General features: G+C 39.6%; 1 protein-coding gene across 6 annotated transcripts in view; it reads left to right on the forward strand.

Annotated features, from left to right (window-relative positions):
- ERC2 (ELKS/RAB6-interacting/CAST family member 2) overlaps positions 1-23,319 on the forward strand; it is an 876,217-nt gene that overhangs the window by 123,578 nt on the left and 729,320 nt on the right. The window lies entirely within an intron of this gene.

Raw genomic sequence — 23,319 nt, forward strand, 5'->3', positions numbered from 1 at the left:
GTGGCAGGCCTTCAAAATCTATCAGAAACTAGAAAGTCATAGAAGTCATTGGCTTATTTTACTATCAGACAATTATTTAAGCAAACATTGCTTTGGAAGGCTCTTTGAACTGTTTTGAATAAGTACTGCTGTTGAGAGATTTTAGTTGTTGAACCTTTTCTATAACTGGATTTTTTCCTGATTTATGTAAGGTTAAGGAGTAAAAGATGAAGTTAGGTTAAAGAGTAAAAGAAAAGTTAAGAAAATCTTAACCTTCCCCCAAAACAGAATTTGTACTTTAGTTTGTTTACAGCAAAATATTTTAAATATAAGAAGTCTACTTCCCATGTTGTAATTTGTGTTGGAATCTCTTTCACGTCCTGAGTGGAAAGGGTTCCAATTCAGGGTTTGGGTTCTGGAGAAGGGCCGCACACAAATGAAAAGAGACTTGAAGAAATTTAATTTGGCGATATGGGGGGCCATGTGACAGTACAACTCTAGTGGGAGAACTACTCTCTACTCTGGCCCTGCCATCCCTTTTATTGAGGCTTTGGGGAAAACATCTCAGGCAAGATAAACAGAAATTTACATGGACAAACAAGGTAGAGGCTACTTCAGTTAATAATGTCTTAACTAAAGGGTGACTGGATAGAGCAATTAAGGTTGTTGACCAGCCTTCCTGGCTTCCTGTCAACATCTCTCTTTTAGTGAAACTGATTTGTTTCTGGAAAATTTGCAAAAAGATTTTGCTTTTAATTATTTTCAAGATCCATAAGTGTCCTTTATCCTATTTGATAAAAGAGTAATATGCAAATTGACCATCACTCCAAGACACAAGATGGCTGCCCCCATGTGGTCAAAGATCCTGCCCCCACCAGACACAAGATGGCCACCACAATGTGGCCAGCAGGGGGCGGGGGCAGTTGGGAGGGACCAGGCCTGCAAGGGAGGGCAGTTAGGGGTGATCAGCCCTGCAGGGGAGGACAGTTAGGGGTGACCAGGCAGGCAGAGGAGGGAAGTTGTTGGCAAACAGGCTGGCAGGGGAGCAGTTAGATATCAATCAGGCTGGCAGGGGAATGGTTAGGGAGTGATCAGGCTAGCAGGCAGAAGCATTTAGGGGCAATCAGGAAGGCAGGCAGGCAAGCAGTAGAGAGCCAGCTGTCTTGGATTGTGATAGGGATGTCCGACTGCCCGTTTAGGCCCGATGCCAGTGGGATTGGGCCTAAACGGGCAGTCAGACATCCCTCGAGGAATCCTAGATTGGAGAGGGTGCAGGCTGGGCTGAGGGACACCACCCCTCCTCCCGGCATGAATTTTGTGCATAGGGCCTCTAGTTAGAAAATAAAAGAAGGGGCCACAGGTTGTGAGGCACAGTCGGAAGAAATAGGGAGCTATCTAAGTTTCTGTGTCCATGGACTTGTCCATTGCTCTGCTCTTCCACCACTTTTTAATTACTTTTAAGATGGGGCTACATCCTTCCAGAAGCTAGCTCTCAAGAGGAGATGCTCCTATACTTTTTCAAACACCAAAGCTAGGCTTCCTTCTCTCTCTTTTCGCAGTCTGTAGTTCTTTCCCGAATTCAGTGTCAGGTGGTGATGAAGAGTTCAGCTTCTGAGATCAGTCACTTGATTCCAGTCTAACTGTTGCTCTTTAGTGTATGACCTTGGGATGTGTGATCATGGGTGAGTACTTGACCTGTCTCTACCCCAGTTACATTGTCTATGAGCAGAAATAACAATATGTCCTCCCGCTTTGAGTTGTTGGTAGGATGAAATGAGTGAATCATCTGGAACTCATTGTAAGGAGTTCACAAATGTTAGTTGATACTATTATTATTTTACTATCTGTCTTTGACACTTCTCTCTTTTGCTCTTTTCTCACTTCCCTGCCTTTGCATAAAACTATTCTGAAAATTTCCATTTGCACATTCTTTTCTAATATGGGTGTAACATTTCATTTAACACACACACACACACACACACACACACACACACATTGTTTTACTGAGCACCTATACTGTGGAAGGTACTCTGGTAGATACTGAGAGTTCATGGAATTTGCTCCAGTGAGAAAAACATGGGAGATAATGAATCAGTTGTGAAAGTAAAGAAAGATCAAGGTGCTGTGGAGTTGTACAGCCTGGGCACAAACCCAGCCTGCAAGGTCATGGAAGTCTCTGCGACAAGGAAACATTCAGCTGAGACTGCAAGCATGAATAGAGCCTTCAAGGATGAACCCAATTCCTTCTTTTCCTTGGAGCTCTTCCTGGTCACATTTATTCTTTTACACCCTTGATTTAAATTGCCGGAGCACTTTATTTCTCCCTCAAATATACTATGTGAAAATGCCTATTTATTTTATAAATATGTGGTTATACCATTGAGTTACAAACACCTTGAAGAGGAAGACTAGATCTTACTGATTTTTTAATGGTCATAGCTTCCTGCATAGTATAACCCTGTTCAAGTAGGCCTTCAATTACATAATGAAGTAAACCACATTGTGCTTTGAGGAGGATAGATCCTGCAAAGGAATTCTTTCTCATGCCTGGCTCATTTGAGCCTGAGCTTCCTCTTTGCCTTGCTACAACTCAGCTCTCATATGCAAACTGAAAGGATTAAATTAGAGTCCTTTGGGTTAGGGTTTCTGTGATTCCCTTGAGAGAATCTGGTGGGAGGTAAGTGTTGCATGGAATGCAGCATGGATGGGTGCCTATAGGAGTGATATGTAAATGCGGGCCCATTATCTTTTAGTGACCTTCTAAGGGGATGTTTTTGACTGGGACCGAGTTGAAACTGTTCAGCAGGTGGAGTTAGGCAGCAGCACCCACTCTGTATGCTATATGCCTCCTAGGCATCAAGGGACATTTCTGAGAAAGAATTTGACCTCTTACTACAGATAGAATCTAGACATGTGTAGCCCAACTTTGATGGACTGAGGAGTCTCAAAGAAAGCCAGATTTCAGAGATACTCATTCATTCATTCATTCATTCATTCATTCCATGTCCTCTCTGGCAGCATAGCATTTGGATTCAGATCCAGAGATGGGACCCTTGAGAAAGGAAATCATTATGACTGAGGAGAGTTCACAGAGAGCAAAGGAGCAGAGGACCGGTGCAGCAGGTGCCTAACTACGGCTTCATGGAGTCTCTAACTGCTGTTTTCTGAGAATGAGAGGGCCCTGGTATAAAGAGAGAGGAATGAGTTACTAGAGGCCCATCAGTTGTCCTGTGGGAACCTCCTTTTGAACAGCTTGACCATGTGGGGCCTCAGGAGCTCTCCTTTTGGTCAGAAAGGGCCAAGAGCTGCAGAAGTTGGTAACCTTGAGAAGGTCACAGTGTAGAGAAAAAATCTGAAATCCGGATCTATTCCTATTCTCACTCCTGGGTGTTTAGGGTTAGCATATCATTCAAGGGAGTTCCGGAGAACAGTTCCAGAGAAGGAGCTATTGGACAAGAAGGCCGTTTCTTGTCCTGTAGTTTGTTTTACTGTGACCAATTTATCACAATATGGTTGATTGGGTGGGTTGACACTGTTAGCTACCTCAAAATAAAAAAATATCCGAAGCCAGTTTGGCTCAGTGGTGGAGCGTCGGTCTGCGGACTGAAAGGTCCCAGGTTCCATTCCAGTCGGGCATGTACATTGGTTGCGGGCACATTCCCGGTGGGGGGTATGCAGGAGGCGGCTGGTCGATGTTTCTTTCTCATCGACGTTTCTGGCTCTCTATCTCTCTCCCTTCCTCTCTGTAAAAAATCAATAAAGTGTATTTAAAAAAAAATAAAAAAATAAAAAAGTAGGTAGGGGTTCTCTGGAACAGAAATTAAAGCATTATCGGGATCTAAGTCTGCTGCTCTCGTGGGCATTTCTACATCTTTCCTGCTCTGTTCTGCCCACTTCACCTCTATCTGCCAAAGCCTTCTCTGTGTCCATTTTGTTTCCTTAGAACTGGGGTTTCCCTGGGGCTTTGGTTCGCCAAGTCCCCATATCTTCCTGAGGAATTCTTTGTAACTCTGCTTCCTCTATTGAATGGCTCATGTTCTCAGTTTCCAATTATAATTTTCTCAGAAAGGCATCTGATGGCCCCATCAGACTATGGGTGAGAACATCTGTGGTCCATTTCTCTACTGGAATAGGGAGAGCCAGGAGCAGGGCCATGTGACATGGAGCTTGGCTGTTGATGGACAGAATTGCTTGGAATTGGCCATGACCAGAGCAACTCACAATGGAGACCTCCAGTTCATAATCATTCATTCATTCATTCATTCATTCATTCATTCATTCATTTATTCATTCCATTTCCTCTCTGGAAGCATAGCATTTGGGTTTAAGAGCTTGGGTTCCAGAGTTAGACTCAAATCTGTGCTGTGACCTTGAGCAAGTGATTTCCTCTCTCTGAGGCTTACTTTTCTCATTATGTAAAAAGTACTAATTGTACTTACTTCATAAAGTTGTTTAGAAGAAGATGTGAGAAAATGTATATAAAGAGCTTAGCATAGGGCTCAGTGCAGAGTAAGCACTTTGTAAATGTTAGTTATTTTTATATGCAGTCTATAAGACATTAATACAAAGATGGCACCTGTCTTTATAGGGCATGTACTAGTAGTCTAAGAAGGAAATAACTTTCATAGGCCATTCACTTGGAGCATGAGTGGTGACATAGTAACAATGTATAGAAGATATCTTATAGTTAGTAAATTAATCCCTTGAACAAATATTTCTTGTCCACCTGCTAGGTGTGGCATTATGGTCAGCACTGAGTGTACAGTTTTAAGCAATTAGTCAAGTCCCTGCCTTCATGGAGCTCACATTATAGTTAGAAGAGAGACACACACTATAGATAGATATAGATAGATAGATAGATAGATAGATAGATAGATAGATAGATAAGGTCTGGTGATTCTGTATGCTATGAGGGTTAAAAGCAGGGTAAGGGGATAGAGAATGCCAGGTGTATGTGGGGGGCCTAATTTAGTTGGAGTAGAACAGGATGGTCTCCCTAAGGAATTCAATTTGAGAAGAGAACTAAACCAAATAGCATCTAGTGGAAGAGCATTTCAGGCAGAGGGAAGAGCAAAGGCAACAGCCCTGAGGCAGGTATATGCTTGGTATGCCAAGAACCAATAAGAAGGCTGGGGTTACTGGAGCCTTAGTGAATTAAAGGTGAGAAGAGTGGAAAATGAAGTCTCAGAGGTAGACAGGTGTTGGGGGTGACTTAAACTTTTAAAAAAATGTATGTTTTTATTGATTTCAGAGAAGAAGGAAGAGGGAGAGATAGAAACATCAATGATGAGAAAGAATCATTAATCAGCTGCTTCCTGCATGCCCTACACTGGGGATTGAGCTTGCAACCTGGGCATGTGCCCTGACCAGGAATGGAACTGTGACCTCCTGGTTTATAGCTCAACCACTGAGCCATGCTGCTGGGCTAATTTTAAATTTTAACCTTCTTACAGGTTCAATTAAATTTTGTGCCTGTGGCTCATCTGGGCTTTTTAGATCAGCATGAACTCCTAACTTTTTAGTGACCAAGGGCAGTAAGTTTATTTCATTTTGAAGTAGATGGACTTGGTGAGATACATGGGAGCTCATTAGAGTTTTAAACTATTGTGGACTCTTGGCTTTTGAAACTGGTTAGGATTTCTCCACATCAGGATAGGGAGAGTCATTGGAGTGGGGGGTGGGAGGTGTCCTGATAAATTTAAAGCAAGTTTCCTCCATCATCACTATCACAGAACTGCTTCCTTAGTCATCCTTTAATCCTGTCTCTGTGTCTGACCTCTTTCTCCAGGATTGAAATAGCCCAGCATGCTGTATCCAGTGTGATTATTGTTTGGGGACAGGAACTGTGCTGAGTGACTCACCTCAAGTAAGAGGTGAACTACTTAGCTATATCCCACATCCACTGCTGCTGGGGATAGGAGGCCCACAAAATATGCTGACAGAGGTGCATGGAAACAAGAGGGAAAAGTAGATATTTCTATCAGCAGAATCTTGAGAGTGCTTCACAATGGATGTGACACTTGAGCTCTGATATTTCAGGGTTCTTTGATTCAAAATATGTGTTTCCATAATGGTTTTAACTTCTTGCAAGTGAAGGAGACTGTGGCTCTTGCTGCAGTGGGACTGGCTGATCTTAGGTATTGGTTTATGCTAATGGATAGCAGGAATGGGCCATTTACTGGACATTTATGGCTTGCTATTTTGTATATACAACATTGCTTTAGACATCTTGAGTATAAGTTCTCTACTGTTGTGTAGAGACTAGCTCAAAACCAGCTCAAAATGGAGACTAAAAACAACTCTTTTATTTGTTCATAGTTCTGAGGGTCATTAGTTTTGCCTGGGCTTGGCTGGGCTCAGCAGGATGGTTCTGTTGCTGATCTTTTCAAGGGTCAGTCACTCATCAGGCTGCAGTCATCTGGTGAATGCAATGATTCTGTTTGGGTAAAATGGCCTGTTTTTCTTTTGTCTTGATGGTTGGTGTTGGCTTTTGGCCAGGTCTCTCTTCTCATGATCTCTTATCCTCAAGTAGGGTAGCGTGAACTTTTTCACATCTAGAGAGCTAAAATGGGAAATCCAAATTTGAATTCCTCTGTTCTTTGTGATTCTTTCCCTGGCCTCAGATAGTTTCTTCATACAAATGTGATGATTAATAGCTCAAGGGGACCCTGTGCACCTCTCTTCCTTGTGATCTCTAGTTGACTTGATATTTCCAGATTCCTCTAAAATCAGAGAGACCACAAGTCTTTGCCTGAGATTCTCTTCATTGTGCTGCAGCCTAGGCCAGTTACAGTGTTCACCTCATTGGATTCCCATCTCAAGGATTACTGTTCTTGAAACCATTGTTTCACATATGCTGTCCAGTTTTTGAGCTGTTTCAGGCAAGGAAGTTATTCCATCTCTGTAACTCCATCTTGCCTGGAGATAGCAGTCACAAGAGAATATATATATGGAAGTTGTAAGGCATCTTGATCCATAGGTTTGTAATTTACCACATCACCTTTGAATTTTATTAGTTAAAACAAGGCCAAGGCAGCCCCAACTCAAGGGGTGGAGAAGTAGAGTGGACTTCTTGATGGGAGGAGTGATAAAGTCACATTGCAAAGGGGCATGAGGATAGGGATGGGTCTGGCCAATGGGAGGAATATTTGAAGCACTGTTAGCAAACACTCTACTGTATGTGGACAGATAGAGTTACTTATAAGGTGATAGCTATCATTTGCTAGTCTGCTGTTATCAACCAAGCCCTTTACACACAGCTCATCTAATCCTAATAACACTGTGAAGTGTTGTGAACTTTGTAACGTTATTCACATATGGGACAAGTGACACATGGTAAAGATCCTTTTCCAGATGAGGAAACTGCCACTCCCTAAAGGATAAGTGATTTGCTTGAAGTTTTACCTGGTATTGTGTGACTTCCATGCCTGTGCTTTGAATCCATTCTTACACTTGCAACTTTTCTGTATCCTTCAGTGTTAGGTGTAGTTCTTACAGACATTAAAAACAATGCACGCAGATGGTTTTTGATCTTTTAGGTGGTTAGTTTATTCCATTTACGTCTATTATAATTGCTGATGTGTTTGGATATATTTCTACTGTTTTATTTTTTGCTTCCAATTTACCGTGCCTTTTATTTATTTATTTATTTTTTATTTTATTTTATTTTTAAAATATATTTTATTGATTTTGTACAGAGAGGAAGGGAGAGAGATAGAGAGTTAGAAAACATCGATGAGAGAGAGTCATCGATCAGCTGCCTCTTGCACACCCCCTACTGGGGATAAGCCTGCAACCAAGGTACATGCCCTTGACCTTTCAGTTCCCAAGCTGATGCTCTATCCATTGAGCCAAACCGGTTTTGGCTACCCTGCCTTTTAGAGATCTGTTTCCTCTTTTGTTTGCATTTTAAAAAATTCTCTTTCCTCACATATTTGAAAGTTATATTTCTACTCTCATTCTATTACCTTTAAAATGTAACATGTACAATAGAATTAAAGACTCTTTAACCTTTTTATATTCTGTTTTGTTTTTTTTTTTTTGTTTTTTTTAAAAATCTATGAAGAATTTGGAACATTTTAACACCAACCATTTGCCCCCAGTCTTTAATGTTTTTCTTTTCACATCTCCCCGGGGATATGGTAGTATTGTACTTTCCTATATTCTTTGAAATTATGAACAGCCATGGGACTGGCTTTCACCAGTGAAGTATGAGAAACGGAATGCTTAAAGAACCAGTGTGCAGTTCACCATGTGAACTGTAGCAATTGTTGAAGAAGATTTTGAGATAAGGTTGCTGAGTAGCTATAGACTCTCAACTAACTCCTGAAGGATATTTACCATGAGGGAGAAATAAACATTTATTGTTGGAAGTCTTAGAGATTTTGAGATTATTACCATAGCATATCCTGACAGATAACCTCCTGACCCGCCAAATTAGCTATCATCATTATTATTGTTTTATACTCGTGTCAGGTCTTCCTTCTAGGCTTTTCTGTTTTCTTGAAGAACATATTCCAGAAGTTCCTTAATATTAGTGATGTGCTGTTGAATATATAACAGCTGGTTCCCTGAGGGCAAAATGCCCCCCTGAATTTTAGTGTTTGCTCATTTCTACTGTGTAATGGCGGAGTGCAAGTTACTAACATGTCAACTGACTCAAAATTTCTTAAAATTTGGTTCTTATCCAGCCTGTACTGTTTCAGGTGGATTATGTTAGTGGTAAGCTATGTGTTTGTCTGAAGACATCTCTATTTCATCCTCATTATTGGCAGTTTAACTGAGAGTAAAATTCTAAGGTTGAGAGATATTTGCTCAACTTTTTTTTTTTTTTTTTTTTTTTTTTTTTTTTTTTTACCACTTTCAAACTATTGTTGCTCCCTTGAGAAGTCTATGGTCATCTAATCTGCTATTTCTCCTTGGTTGCTTCTAAAATCTTTTGTGTTTAGATTCTTTAGTTTTGCTTAGCTATGTTTGGGTGTGGATTTAATTTTACTTACCCTCTTGGAAAGATTTTGCTCCTATCAATCTTTAATGAGTAATAGACATTTTTTTTATTCAATTTTTTTTTTTTAAGAAGAGTGTTTGACCTCTGAGATTCTATGTGGTGTGGGTTAAGAGACTGTTACTCCAGAACATGTGTATGTCTGTTTTTGTCAAGTATCACCTTGGGATCATTTTCATATTTAATTTTATTCTTTATTTGGGTGTTCCAAGGCCTTCAAGGGACTGTAAAATGAACCCCAAATTCACATTAAGGTAAATCCTTGGAGAAATTACTTTCATCTTGCCCTGATCTCATAGTTCAGGCTATTGCCATGACCTTCATGGTGGGTTCAGGATGACTTGCAGGAGGGCCAAGGACACAATGAATACACTATACAGAAATATGAATTTTGGCCGAAAATGGTTTGGCTCAGTGGATAGAGTGTCAGCCTGCAGACTGAAAGGTCCCAGGTTTGATTCTGGTCAAGGGCATGTACCTGGGTTGTGGACACATCCCCAGTAGGGGGTGTGCAAGAGGCAGCTGATTGATGATTCTCTCTCATCAGTGTTTCTAACTCTTATCCCTCTTCTTTCCTCTCTGTAAAAAATCAATAAAATATATTAAAAAAAGAAATATGAATTTTGAAGGCATTTAGGGGACAGGTGGAAACCTCTTTTGTGAAGGGGTGCTAAGAGACAGGGTCCAGTCCCATCAGCTTTTTAATTCACTTTGAGTACACATTTTTCCCTTTAGCAATGCATACAGGCAGATCAAAGGTAAAGTTTGGTAAACAATGTAAAGATTACAGGTTAGGAAATAGCCTGGAGCCATGGCAGTCACAGCAGGAGCAAACTTGTGCTAATACTCAGCTTTGCTGGGATCAAGGTCCATTGGCCTTCCAAGATCTCTTTTGCACTTTCATTTGTTATGCTTTAGCCATCTGGCAGGCTATCATCTTCTTGTGCTGGTGCTCACCATCTCATGGGTCCAGTTTCATGGAGGACTCTCAGCCATTCCCCCTGCCTTCCAGATTACCTTCCCCTGCCCCTGCCTGACTCCTTGATAGCCAAATCCTCAGCAACTCTCACCAATCTGATTTTTAGTTTTCCTCTTTGCTTTGGCCCTTGAAGACCTTTCGTACTTTCTTGTATGCTCGTCTGTGCATACAAAGTGCTATTTTTGTATTTTCTCTAGCTTTTCCAGGTGTTTATAGCTATCTGTTCTGCCATGTTGCTAAAAACATAAGTGTAGGGTACACTCTAGGCCCCCATTATCCCTTTTCCCTTGGAGTATTTCAATAGCTTCCTCTCTGCCTCTAATCTCCTATCCTTTCGGGCTATCTTCCAGTTCTAAAATACTCCCCCTACTCCCATACTTTATTTATGTATTTATTTATTTATTTATTTATTTATTTATTTATTTATTTACCAGAGAGAGAGAGAAACAGAGAGAAACACTGATTTGTTGTTCCAGTTGTTTGATTCTGGTGCGTGCCCTGACCAGGCACTGAACCTGCAACTACAACCTTGGCATATCAAGATAACATTCTAACCAATGAGCTACCTGGCCAGGACTATACATGTACCCTTTTTAAAAAAGTTAATACATTCTTGTACACCCTTAAGAATGTTTGTGGCAACTGTGGAGAAATAAAATCTTACTCTCTAATATCTTCCTTCCTTCAGGTCTTTGCTTAAATATCATGAAGAAGCATGAGACTACCTGTCTACCCTACCTAAAATTAGCACCCTCTTGCCATGTTCATGTTTAATTTATTCTTATAATACATAATGTTCTATACTTTTATTTGTTTACTGATTGTTGATTGTCTTCCCTCATGAGACTTTAAGTCCCACAGAGTCAAGTTCTCTGACTGTTTTGCTCATTGTTAAAGCCTCAATCCTGGTATTGTGTCTGGCTCATAAGAGATGTTCAATCAAAACTTTTTGTATAAATATATAAAAGAAAAGTTATGCTTTAACTTTTCAGATAATTTTATTTTTTTATCATTAAAATGAAAACAAATTTAACTTTCTATAAAATTAAAACAAATTAACTTTCTATAAAACTCACAGACCTTTGAGAATGCATTGGTAAACCCAGCACCATGTAGCACGTAACACTGCATTCACACTACTTTCTGCTTTATGTAGTTTGAATCATTTATATGGCATTTGGGCCCTTCACCGGTGAGCATTACCTATTACCTTTGTAGCTGCCTCCTGCCATTCCTGATGCTCACACATGCCTTCCACGCTCTCTAATCTCTTCCTATCCAACATGCCTTGATTTCTTTACACTTCTACGTCTTTGCTTATACCTGTCACCCTACCTAGAATACCTTCCCTTTTTGCCTCTGGGAAATTCTTCTTTGTTCCATGCTCCACTCAGAGATCACCCACCTCCTTTGTGGATTTCTGGTGCTCAGACCAGAGGGAGGCCTCCCTCTCTGCACTGCCTCTACACTTTGTGTATGCTCCCTTTGCTCACGTCCCTTCCCATTGGGATTACTGGCCTCCACGTTTATCACTTTCTCTTGACTAAGAACTGCTCCAGGCCAAGGAGAATGTGTCATGCTTTCTCTGTCCTTGGATCCTCAATGCCTTAGCGTAGTGCTTAGCACACTGAATACATGCTCAGTAAAGTGATTTGAGTGAATATTGCCTGGGAGTGATTGTGGTAGAAATGACTAATGAGCTTATACTCTAACTCTCTGAGTGGACTCAAATGAAGGAAGAATTCTTTGTAGCATAATAGTTGTTAGACAAAGGGCTTGGTGGGAGAGTTTGTCATACCCTGACAAAAAAATTCTTTCCAGAAAAAAAAAAAAAGCTTTCTATCTGATGAAAAGTAAGTGTTATCTTGTTTAGAGTTCATTGAATAAGTTGTTAAGGTGGTTTTCACTATTATTGCTAATTATAACATTAAGAGAAGTTGCTTATTCAATTCATAAGCTGTACTAAGCAATATATATATATACATTTATATATGTACATACCAGGTATAATTAAATTTGCTCATCACCACAACTATATCATCCTCATTTTACAGTAGAAGAAATTGAGGGCAAATAACTTTGCGGAGTTGAAACAGTATAGACACAAATAATAGTAGAAACAGTTCTTGCTTGAGCTCAGGCTCCTAACTTTCCTCCCACTCTGGATTTCAGTTACTCCTATAATAATGGAGTTTTCTTTGCCCCTTTAAAAGGCGATTTCCAAGCTTATTTAGAGGGATAAGTGAAGAGTCTTTGCCCAGACACTGCACACTATAAACTCATTCTATGTTCTTTTCCACCTACAAAAACCCAGAAAGCCTGCAGTTCTTCCCATTCTCATTTCTTTTGCATTTTTAAGCAAAAGAAATGAAACATTCAGAGATACAAGCAAAAAATTAACTTGCAGGCCCTCTTCCCCATTGGTTTCATAAACCTCTCCTAGTCCACAGGCCAGGATGCAAATAATGATGAGAGGGATAGTCATGCATTTTAAATAGCGTACAGATGAATGGGTTCAAGCTGCCACTGGCCTCCTGTAACTTGCGGAAGGCTCTGGTATGTTGAGATTTATGTAACCCAGGACTAATAGTTCATCTTATTTAGGAAAATGGCAGTAGGACCTGGAATCCATAAGGTATTACATTAGAGCTTGCTTCAATTTAAATTCTTCTTACATTCAATAATGCTTTTGTTCCGGGCCCCGGCAGTGTCTGCACCGCTAGATACTTTCTTTATATTCCTGTTGGACTTGATAGGTTAGCTCTGTTCCAGACTCAAATTGGAAAGCTGTTTTTTCCTCCTTTTTCAACTTTAAAAGTCTCCAATGAATTATAAAACAAAATAAATATCCAGGGATGAGAAAAGTACTTTGCAAGGCCTTTTTTTAAACATAACTTTTTGCTGTCTTTCTGGAGAAAATTCTATTCTTTTTCACAGGGTTAAGATTTGAAAAAGAATATCAAAGCATCTGAAATATATGTTTTTGCTCATAAGAGCATACTTGAGTTTCTGAGTTTTTGCTAAGGAAAACTTTTGTTATTGATAATACACAAGAAATTATCCAGATTAAAATAAAAATAACCTCAAATTGATATTATTCAAGAGTAGTATCAAGAGATCTTGTTTCTCAGTGATATAACATATTCTTTGGGTGATACTATCTTTATTTTTTTGCTTTGGCTTACCCAATGATAGCATAGGTATTCTGTGACTTATCATTATCTTTTTCAGGTTCTTAAGTGACCCCTTCATACTTGATTTTATCCCACATATTTTTTTTTTGGGGGGGGGAGGGGAGGGAAAGATCCTGTAAACCCTTTTCAATGTCTTTAAGTTCTCAGGTGGAAAAATGTTAAATCTTTCAAAAGTCCCTAAAGGTGCTCTTAATAAAGTAAAAAAAAAAATAAAAAAAAAATAATAATAATAATAAAAAAAAAATATATATATATATATATATATATATATATATATATATATGTATATATATTTATTGATTGATTTCAGAGAGGAAGGAAGTGGAAAAGAGAGATAAATATTAATGATGAGAGAGAATCATTGATCCACTGTCTCCTGCACGCCCCCTACTGGGAGTCGAGCCCAGGAATCGAACCTGGGACCCCTTCAGTCCTCAGGCTGACACTCTAATCTACTGAGCCAAACCAGTTAGGGCTACAGGTGCTATTTAAGAAGTGCTTTCTGAGAGGGGAGTTCCCTCCTACTGGTTGGAATTAAGCATGGGCTCCAGCTCCTGAAGGCTTGCAGCCACGGGCACCCTGGGTGTGGCTGCAGCAGCTGCGCCACTGCGGGTACTCGGTGGAAGGAATGTGCCTGGGCCCAAGATATTTCACTCCAGCATGGAATCTGGCTCGTGGCAGCTGTTGCACATGCCTGGATGCTAACGATGTGGTAACAGGTTCCTCCCGCAGTCCTGTGACAAATCAGACTGGCGCATGGGGCTGGGCGGGCAAGAGCAGTGACTTGTTTTTTGTAACTAGCGGTTGTGCCATCTCCGCTGTGACTTCAGGTGAGGAGTGGTCTCCTCTTTGGGCCCCTTATAAAAAGAAGCAAAGATGATTATGCTTCTGATCCTTTTCTTCACTTATGTTTAGTGATTTTGGTGTTAAACACTTGCTGACTCTTTAAAATGCATATACCAGCTTGTAGCAAAACTCAGGCCATTCTTTCACAGTATTTTATTTGCTATGAAAGGCTAGCATCTGAAGTGGCCAAGCCAAAAAGTTCTTCCTGGTTAAAGGTTTAATTTGTACATGACACAGTCAAACGTAATCTTACATTCCCCCACTCTACTTTCATCTCTTTCCATTGCATTTTGGGAAGGTTTATCTATTGATAACAGCAGCTTTTTAAAATGATAGGTTAATGTTGGCTGGAATGGTGCTTGCTTAGTCTTTGATGTGTGCTACCTGTTTAACCTCATCACAGTTTTGTGAGGTAGATGTATTATTAGCAGCTTCAAAAAGAGTTAGAAACTCCAAGGAATAGAAATACCTGTTAATGTCAACCCAGCCCACCCAAGCCTGGGAGACACAGCAGCTAGCAAGTGATCAGATTGACCCCACAGCTGGTGAGTCATCCAGTTGGCGCTCAACACAAGGCTGTTTAGCATCAAAGACAGGGTTCTAATTGGACGTATTATTCTCAGTCAGATCTGTAGAACTCTCATTATTAATTATCTGACATTAATTTGAAATTTTCCAAGTTCTCTTAACTAATCATGTCTGTTGCTGGGTCAGAAGCTTGAACTGGCATGGTTATGTCTCTGCCATCAAGATCACCTGAGTCTTGTATATATTGCCCTTTAGGAATTCCTTGCCCTGAATAAACATCACCATAGCTCTATTATGCCATTCACACTTTGATTCAAAACGGTCTTTAACTATAACAGTAATGGTAGTAGATTCCTCTTGGGGTCTCTGTCCACCTTTAAACAGATCTTCCCTTTGTAGTATCTCCAGATGTGCAAGGTCAGCTGATGGATTCACTGTGGACGCCTGGCCCATGCCAGGACAATTCCAGATTCTGTCCTGGGTACTTCCAGTTTGGAGTAAGGAGTCCTCAAGACCAAGTCATAAGCTTCTTGCAGCCATTCTTGCTATGTCCATCTTCCTTCTTTTCCTGGGTTTTATTTTCTGCTTCGATTCAGGGGGAGACTCTGATGTTTTCCAATACATTTGCCTCCTTTAGCTTAAGTTGATTTTTGTTGCTTGCGACTCAAAGAATCTTAACTAATCTAGCAGTGAGGAGTGTATGGCAGGAACCACAGTCCATTTAGGATGTTGTCACAATATATCATCACCTAGTGCTATGGTTATGTTTATTCAGGATGATGGTGTCTTATTAGCATCCTAAGTGGACTGAGATACCTGTCATAAGCTTTCTCTCCCCCCTCCATGAACTAAGAATTAAGTAATTAATTTGAGATTAAATGGATGAGAGAGAGAGAGAGAGAGAGAGAGAGAGAGAGAGAGAGAGAGAAGTTTCATTTCAGATTCTTCTTGCTCCAAACTGGAAATAGCCCGGACAGAATCTGGAATTGTCCTGGTGTGGGCCAGGCATCCACCGTGAATTCATCAGCTGACCCTGTCCACTTAGAGACACTACAAAGGGAAGAAGATTTTTAAAAAATATTTTAATTGATTTCAGAGAGGAAAGGAGAGGGAGAGAGAGATAGAAACATCATTGATGAGAGAGAATCATTGTATGGCTGCTGGGGACCGAGCCTGCAACCCGGGCGTGTGCTCTTGACAGGAATTAATCTGCATGCCGACACTCTGTCCACTGAGCCAAACCAGCTAGGGCAAAGGAAGAATCTACTACTATTATAAAGATTGTTTTGAATCAAAGATTGTTTTGCAAAAGAAGTTTCATCTCCGACTATCCTTATGGTTTTCTTATAATTAAACAAACAAAATTATTTCTCACAGTTTTGGAGTCTAGGAAGTCCCAAATCAAGGTGCTGGCAGATTCTGTGTCTGCTAAAGGCCAACTTCCTGGTGAAAGGGGTGTTTCTCACTGTGTCCTCACATGGAAGAAGGGGCAAAGGAGTTCTCTGGGGCTCCTTTTATAAGGGCGCCAATCCCTTTTATTATCTAATCACCCCTTAAAAAGCCCAGCCGACAACTACCATCACATTGGGGGTTAAATTTCAACATATGAATATAGGGGAGATATAAATATTCAGTCTGTAGCAGTATGCATTCAAAAATTGTTTTTGGGAAATATTTGAATGAGAAGGGGAAATGGAAAAGAAGGCATTCATAACATTCCTTCCATCATTTTTAATACATTTATTGAGATATAACTCATGTACAATAAAATTTACCTTTAACAAAGTACTATTTGGCAATTTTTAGTATATTGTGACTATCTATTTTAAAACATTTCTACCATTTCCTCTCAAGACCCCATATGCCTTAACAGTCATTTATCATCCCCCAGAACTCCAGCAATTACCATTTCAGTGTATATATTTTTTTTAGTTTATTTGTATTACTTTCCTATGGTATGTTGGCCATATTTTTGTTTCTTGGATATGCTATATTTCTTCCTCTCCCTCTCTCCCTCTCTCTCTCTCTCTCTCTCTCTCTCTCTCTCTCTCTCTCTCTCTCTCTCCCCCCCTCCCACACACACACACACACACACACACACACATTAAAGATCATAACCATTGTTTGGATACAGTAATCGGTATCTATTCTTCACACCAGAGAAAGAAATAATGGTATAGGGCTTTGATTCTAGTTTATTAATAAAATGGAAAAACAGAGAGTTTGAGTGATTAGGTATCTTAGGAACCAGTATGATCATGTTTTCCCTATACATTCATTATTCAAGTTATAATTTATAAAAGAAGTTTCATCTCAGACTATTTTCATGGTTTTCTCAGTCACTTAAAATTCCATGGGAAACACAGACATACTTACAGAAATGGTATCTAAAAGTAGGAATGAATAAAACAGTTGAACATAAACCCTAGTCCTGACATTTCAGACGACTTTTTAAAGTTTCCCTCAGAATGCCTTTTTTTTTTTTTTTAATTGATTGATGTTTTTAGAGAGAGTGTGGAGGGGGAGAGAGAGAGATAAAGAGAGATAGATAGATAGAGAAAACATTGATTTGTTGTTCTACTTATTTATGCATTCATTGGTTGATTCTTGTATGTGCCCTGACCGGGGATCGCAACCATAACCTTGGAATATTGGAATGATGCTTTAATCAACCGAGCTACCTGGCTAGGATTCCCTCAACTATTCTTTAAGTAATGATAACATTCAATAACAGTTAGAGTTTAAATTTAGGTATTATGTATCCCTTAAAAATAAACAGTATATATGTTAACACATAATTTACAATATTATTTATAATAATATATTTTATATATAATAAAATTTATTTACATTTAAGATTTCGTTTTTGACTTGGAGAGAAAATAGTATACATGTCTGTCAGATAGCACGTAGCTCAGTAATGGTTGAATGAGTGACCAAATGACCTCTGACTATTTTATCTAGTAGTGTCTTGTATTGAGGGGTACTACGCATAGTTCACCCAGATTTTCTTAATCACATAAACCAATATTTTCTTAATCACATAAACCAACATTTCAGTGCGTTCGATAGGACTATACTAATACTTTATTACAGTACTATTTTTATTCCCCACTTTTCATTTACCAAATAATCATTTCTTAAAGAAGTATTGTCTGAAGCTTTTAAAAAATACTTTTTAATTATATTGACATAAAATATTATCTTAGTTTCAGGTGTACAATATAGTGATTCAATATTTATGTACCTTATGAAATGACTACCACAATAAGTCTGTTAACCATTTGTCATTGTATACAGTTAATATGGTCTTATTAACTATGTTACATATGCCCGAGTAATTCCATAGTAATTATTCTGGTGTAATTCCCTATAATACACCCACCTGACTTATTTCATAACTGGAAATTTGTACTTCTTAGTCCTCTTTCCTTTTTGTGTCCATCCCCACACTCTCCTCCCATCTGGCAACCATCAGTTTGTTCTTTGATATGTACCAGTTTGTTTCGGTTTTGTTTAGTTTGTTCCTTTGTTATTGTTTTTCTAGTATATTTTTTAGGTTTCATCTAAGTTTAGTCATATGGTGTTTGTATTTCTCTGTCCAACTTATTTCACTTAACATAATAATCTCTCTAGGTCAACCCATGTCACAAATGGCAATATTTCATTCATTCCTTTTTATGGTCAAGTAATAGTCCAGTATCTTATTTTGCATGTGTGTGTGTATATATATACTTTACCACAGTATGATACTTTATAATATCTTCTTTATCCATCCATCTATTGATGGACACCCAGGTTGCTTCCATATGTTGCTATTGCAAACAATGCTGCAATGAACATAGGAGTATACTGATCTTTTTGAATTAGTGTTCTTTGTATTCAAGTAAATATCAGAAGTGGAATTGCTTGGGACTTGTTCACTTACTCGATGAGCATCTCATGTGGTCTTTGTGTGAACCCTGTACATTAGTTATGATTATTATCTCCTGGGTAAGGATGAATAATTTGATGCTCAGAGTACTTAAGTAATTTGTCCAAGGTGATGCAGACTGTCACAGGTAGATGTAGGACTCAAAACCCAGCTCTTCACCACTGTGCTTGGAATCTCTGAGAAGTTTAGTGATTTCTCCCAGATCACTTATCGATAATTGGTTAGTAGCGAAGTTGGACTTAGAAGGCAAATCTTTTAACTCCCAGCTCAGTGCAATATTTTGATATGGTGCCACCTAATGGTATTGGTCTGTAATGAAAACCAGAACTCCTTGCTTAGGAAAGCAGCTGCCAAGAGGGCTTTCCCATGGATGCTGTTCCCAGTGTTATGAATCTTGGCACAGTGTCACATGCTATTAACCTAAGTGGGTTCCACAGTTATCTCTGACAGCACGTCTGCCCGAAGAACCCAGGGTCCCCGCATTTTGGTGCTTTTAAGCATCACCCAGTGTCCTTACTCTATCCTAAAGGAGAACGCCTAGGACCATATGTCCAAATATTAATTTTTTATGCCTTTCTCAGTAGAGCAACTCTTCCACAGCACACGGGGCCATATGTTTTCCGCCAACGTCTGCTGTTCATCTTTTCACACACATGAAGGTTTGGAGCCAGGAGGAGTTCTGTGCGTCCTGCCTACGGGATTGTGGAAAAAGGGATCAGAGAACCTGCCCTTAAAATTTGATTAGAGACAAACTGGGAAATGACAAATAGGAAAATAAAGTCACAGAAGAAGTAGAGCAGGCCAAGTTGTCTGCAGAGAGATTCCGCTTTCTTTGAAAGAGTTATGTTAAACCTTTGGTTGAGAAGTCGTATGGATTTATTAAAAAAAAGTTCAAGACTTTTGGGTATAAGCCAATTCATATTTTTATATAGCTCAGAGACGGTTTTCATAGCAATGAAACCGTAAACTGCTTTATAGTACAAAACTTTATCATTTTTTTTTTGTTTTTTCCTCATAGTATGGAAAAGAGCTTAAGGTCACAGATTTTTTTTCCAAAATCTGCCAGGAACTCATATTTTCCATATTTTGGGATAAGACACAGTAGATTCTAAACATCTGGATAGTCCCTATTTAAATAATTGTGTGTTCCATGTACATCATATGAATATATATATATACATATATATATATATATATATATATATATATATATGTATATATATATTGAATGTGCCATAGATATTCTGAAATCTGGATTAGATTCTGACTCCAGTAGCAATTGGAGGTCATCCTCCTAAACATTGGCTAAGGCAAAGTATATTCCCCCTCCTCTTTCATATAAACTCAAGTGTGGCTTAGTTTCTTTTATTTGCATTCTTCTCCTTTTCTTGAGCTTTTAAGAGTTGCGCAAAATGAAGTTCTTAGAATTGGCTGGAGGAAACCTCAATTTTAGCCACTGGCCTGTATCAGCTAATGATGTGATTGCAGTCTAATCCCGTAAGCCTGCCCTATTAATCCCCTTGTGGAGTGGACGTAGTGCTGGCAGCTTTGGAGCAGTGTTGTCAGCCGAGTGACCTGGTGGATGTGAGGCATTTTTAGTTTTGGAGGACAGAACAGGGCAGAGTAATCTGAGGTCAAGGACACACTCGCCCTCCCCACCATTTTCCTCACCCCCAACATAACTACAGCAAAGCAAAGAGGAATGGAAACCCATTCTCCCTCACATTGTTTCCTTGTGCCAACTGTCTGGGGAGACCATTTCCCCTTTGGTCCTTTCATCTTCCTGCCCATATTGCACTTTCTATTTATGAATACCTACTATGTGCTAGATTTAGGGGTAACATCCAATTTTGTTCCAAAACCTGCTCTTAAGCTCACTTTCTCTTTCTCCTAGAGATTACTTTTTTTTTTTTTTTTTTTTTTAAAGCACAACAATGCTTTGAAAGATGTATTTGCTTCTATCTACCTGTTGCATACTGGAAGGACCTACCAGAAAATGTAGCCTGCCATAGTACCAGAAAGAGAAGTTATTGTGACCTTCTCTACTGTCTGAGACTGTAATTAATTGGACAGACTAATCTTTCCAGCTCCCATTTTGTTTACCTGTGTTTAAAGGGCAGACCATTGATTTTAAACCTTTTTTCTTCTATGGACTGGAGATGAGGTTAGTCTGTACTCTCCAGGGGCAGAGTTCAAAGGATGCGATGAAGTGTGGAGGGCAAAGGTTAAAAAGAACTGATTCAAGGGTAGGTATCCTGATAAATGTGGCGCGTTCTATTTGTTCTCCCAGCGGACTGACTGGAAGGAGTAGCCTGTATGCCCATTGTCACACCTGCTTTGCTTCCCTCTGTGATGTCCCCAGTGGCAGGCTGCAGAGAAAGGGGTTTGCTTTCTGAGCTTTGGTTCTCTGAGAGTCACTGGAGAATGTCCCAGAATCAGGGTGGGGAGTAAAAAGCTTTCTGAGTACTCATCCAACAACAGCCTCACTTTTGTACTCGAGGAGAATTTTTTGCCACCTGTTTCACCTGTGCCACGAGTGCTGAGTTGATAGCAGTTCGGCTGGGACACAGGTACAAGGTCGGGTCATGTGGTGATGTCCTTCTGGATGTAGGTGGACATTGGAGGGCTTCTCTTTCTAGTGGTGCAGTGGGATGGAAGCCATAGAAGGAGTGGTCGAGGCTTTGGGAAGTTGACACTGTGGTGATGACTGGGAGATGCCAAGAGTTGGCCCTAGAATCCAGCCCTGCAGGTTGCTGGTTTGTAGGTACCTGATGTAGGTAACAAGCACCTGATGTAGGTAATAAGTTTATTGATCCAATGGGGCTCAGGTGCCTGCCCTAAGGGAAATGTGCTTTCACAGTTGATAAGGGGAGTGATTCAGCCTGAAGGAACTGAATAATCTGGGAAGGGGGAATTGAAAACTGTGCATCTTTTTCTTAAGTTTTGACCCTCAGAAAAGGTGTTCTGGCTTTGTGAGAGATTTTTCTTTATTGTATATGATCTTTAGAGGTGTTTTTTTTTATTGAGTTTGTGTTCCAATAGCTAATTCTAATTAGCTAACAGACTAATTCCAAGGACTTAGAAAGGAGGTCTCAATAAATTGTCCCTGTCCTTGCTGTGTCCCATACTACTTAACTATCAGACAGGACCCAGTAATATGTAAGTGGAACAATGTAGGTTATTGCTAATTCTGCCTCACACGACTGCCATTTCCTAAATCGTTAAAGTAGAGAGCCATCCCCTTTTTGTCTACTTTCAGGGTTATTGGAATACACAGAGGATGGAGCCCAGAAGCCCAGAAACGGAGCTTCTGGCTTTGGCAGTGTTTGTGTGCTCTCGAACCTGACATTTAACCTGTGTGATTTGATTTTCTCATTTGTAAAATGTTGTCAACATGTGAGTCTTTAGGGTCTTTTTCTGTGTCCTCAGCACATCAGGTGGGTTTATGTCTTTGAGAATGTGGGTTTCTGTTGCTGTTGTCACAGCAGCATATTCTACCCTATCCTGACTGATACAGTAGAAGTGATTACTCTGCACTTCCTAGAGCTTTATATGTACTGTAGCTAATTTAATTCTCACAACAACTCTTTGTGGTAGGAAATATCACAGATAAACACTTCATCTGTACAGTTCCACTGAAATTCCTAGAGCACAGGGGTCAAATATTCACTTTCGCATCCATGTGCCACAGTGCCTCACAGGGTACTGAGGGGGAATCAGCAACTGGCATACGTATTTGATTATGGCCATTATGAATTATTTTTAAAAAAATATAATGCACCACTTCCCTGCCCAGGTGGCTCAGTTGATTGAAGCATCACCCCGTACACCAAAAGGTTGTGGGTTTGATTCCTGATCAGGGCACATGTCTGGGTAGGAGGTTCAGGCTCTGATTGAGGTGCATACAGGAGGCAACTGATTGATGTTTCTCTTTCTCACTTCCTTTCTCCCTAAAATCAATAAACATATCCTTGGGTGAGGAATATACATAGTATTAAATTGAGTATTTTTAAAATATATCCCCAAAGTTATATAACCATCAATATAATAAAGTTTAGAACTTCATCATCACCCTAAAAAAGAAACCATATACACTTTAGCAGTAACTCCTTATCACCTCCCTAACCAGCCCCTGGCAACCACTAATTTATTTGCTGTCTCTATGTATTTGCCTTTTCTGAACACTTAATATCAATGGAATCATGCAATACTAGTGATTGGTTTCTTTCACTTAGCACATTTTCATCTATGTTATAACATGTATCGTTATTTCATTCTTCCAAGGGGTTCTCGTCTCACATTGGTGATGCTTTTGTTTCTCTGGTGCTCCTCCTGTAATTTTGATTAAAAGGGTGACCTGGAATTAGGTGTGGGTGCTTCTGAAGTATTGTGCTTTTCTCCACGATAATACACCCAAGACTCACTGTGTCAGGGAGATTTAGGAAAAGAAAAGATGGAATAAACATCACTTTAAAAAAAAAAAATCACATTTATCAAACATCAGTACTGTAGATTCCGTGTAGCTTATGGATCTTTGCTAAGAAGAAATTGTTTTTCTTTTTCTTTTTTTCCCCTCTGTGAAGATACTTTATGTTGATTAAGTTCTTTTTGTTAAATATCCTTTGCTTGCACTGGACTTTTCGTTGTGTTGATTTCTTGCTTCATTTTTTTTTTTTTTTTCCATTTCCCATGCTGTTCAGTTGCTGGATGCCAGAAGAACCAAGGTTTGTCTACTCTTTGCAGCTCGCTTGTTTCACTCCGCACAGCCTCCCTTCCCACTGTGTCTGAGTGTCTGTCTCCGTCTGCCTTTGTTCCCTTTGCTTGCAGATGCAGTAATCCTGTTCACTAAACCTGT

This window comes from Pipistrellus kuhlii, unplaced genomic scaffold (assembly GCF_014108245.1).
Source record: "Pipistrellus kuhlii isolate mPipKuh1 unplaced genomic scaffold, mPipKuh1.p scaffold_m20_p_11, whole genome shotgun sequence".
In the NCBI taxonomy this organism is placed as follows: domain Eukaryota; kingdom Metazoa; phylum Chordata; class Mammalia; order Chiroptera; family Vespertilionidae; genus Pipistrellus; species Pipistrellus kuhlii.